Below are 1,997 nucleotides of genomic sequence, written 5' to 3' on the forward strand. Positions count from 1 at the left end.
AGTCAGCTTCTAATTAATCTTATTCATAAACCTTACAATTGCTTAGAATCGTATTATTGTTGGTGTATAAGCAAAAGCAAGTTGCATTTAAATTCATAATAATTATTAAAATCATAACGTTCCTTATTATGGAAAAGGGATATCTATTTTTATAACAATAAAATTGAGTTTTCTCGGTTCTCATGAAGACACATCATCCCTCCTATCTTAAAAATTCGCCACCTGTCCCTCTTAATATATGGGCTTCAGACATGTTTTATTTGTTTGTGTTTTGTGTGTGTTGTAGATTCTATCCACAAGTTAACGTCCCTCTTAATATATGGGCTTCAAAAATATTTGGCCCAGTGTTTATTTATTGATTAAAAACTGCATCGGCCCACACCAGAAGACTAACCGTCTTCTCCATCAACATCGATGAAACCCTAATACCATATTATCGGTAAAAACCCTAATTCTATGATCACCGGAGGTCTGTTCTTTTTTATTACCAAGTTTTCTCCAAACTTTCAGTATATCTTACCATTTGATGAACACTATGAATATTGAATAGAGAATGAACCATTTATCTTAGTAAAATTTTTAGTTCTAATTTTCTGAAGTTGTGGTATAGGTGCGGTGTTTTTAGGAGACGAATGTTATTGCTTCGAACCTTGAAAAGTGAATCACTTTCTCTCTCAGGTTAGTAGGCTACGAGAATAAGGTAAACGTCATTGCGACAGTTTACATTCCAAAGAAAATGTTTACGTTATCATACTCTTTTCTTTTTCATATTCCATTCCTTAAACCATGTAGTTTCCTATGGACTGTCCTTAATGATACTCTGAGAGTGGATGTGACAAATGTGACCATGGAGTGTTGGAAAAAAGTACAGGAGGGAAGTAAGAAAGCAACCTGCAGCTGGTGGACATAGACTGCAGTTACTTTACTGTTGACTTCTTCATGAAGCTTCTCCAGCTCTGAGAATGTCGACTGTTTTTCTTGGTTGTGGTCGATGGTACCGACACCAAAGAGACCTTTAGGTTTTGAAATTTTTGTAAGATGATCTACCCTGTTAGACATCATTCTCAAAACCTTTCTTTTTAATTCAAACTGAAATGAACTAAAAAGGTAATCTACTCTGTCCCACATGAAAGCTATTTATAAAGCATCAAACCTTTTTATTAGAAAGAAAACCAAGAAAACTCTAATGACTTCGGAGAAATGTGCAATATAAACACAAATTTCATTGTACTAAGAAGCTATAGAACAAGGAAGAAACCTATTAAATATAAAATTAAGGCTTTGACGAATTTTAAGTAACAAAAACAACATAGGTTTCTTTTCGACAAGATGAGGCCATTTCCTTCACTAAATCATTATGAAGCCATATCTCTATCCAGGAAGATTATCTCTTGGGATTGGCACACATTCGACGATTAATTTTTTCTGCGTGAAACCACAAAACCCATTCACAATATGACCCCTACAACAGAGAATAAATCTTACCAAAAGAGAAAATATTTAAATACTATATAAAAGGAACTAAATTGAAGCAATTCTAGGTGTGCCACATAGGACAAAATATTCATAACCAATCATTTGTCCATGTCATCAACGATGTTAACCTGTTGGGCCACGAATTTGTGCTACGTAATAGACCCATTAATTTTAATGACCAGTTTGTTTTACTTTCCTCTTCCTCTAACCTAAGTTGTCACGGCATCTATAGACCCTCCAAAACTCATCGTTTTCCCATCTTCTCTGTATAACGCATGCGACGGCAACAATGATGAATCAAAGCTATCCTCCAGACAAATCGGCGTGTAACTCTCCACATCCCTCTTGTTACTCAATGATATCAATGCCTCTTGAAGATCTCTTAATTAATCACTTAAATGAAACGCATCCCATCTCTCTCCTTTCCCTATTGAGACTATATATATATATCTCAACCCAACAATATCTTCCTCAGCAAACGCATCCCAGCACTATGGCAAATCAAACGGCAGTCGCCACCG

At 35.4% G+C, this 1,997-nt stretch overlaps 1 long non-coding RNA gene across 1 annotated transcript; it reads left to right on the forward strand.

The window, feature by feature from the left end:
• Nucleotides 1–622: 622 nt before the first annotated feature.
• LOC106294360 lies at nt 623–1,122 on the forward strand. The gene is made up of 2 exons (XR_001260821.1): nt 623–678; nt 793–1,122. It is a non-coding gene; the product is annotated as an uncharacterized LOC106294360 (long non-coding RNA).
• The last annotated feature ends 875 nt before the right edge of the window (nt 1,123–1,997 follow it).

This window comes from Brassica oleracea, chromosome C5 (assembly GCF_000695525.1).
Source record: "Brassica oleracea var. oleracea cultivar TO1000 chromosome C5, BOL, whole genome shotgun sequence".
Taxonomy (NCBI): domain Eukaryota; kingdom Viridiplantae; phylum Streptophyta; class Magnoliopsida; order Brassicales; family Brassicaceae; genus Brassica; species Brassica oleracea.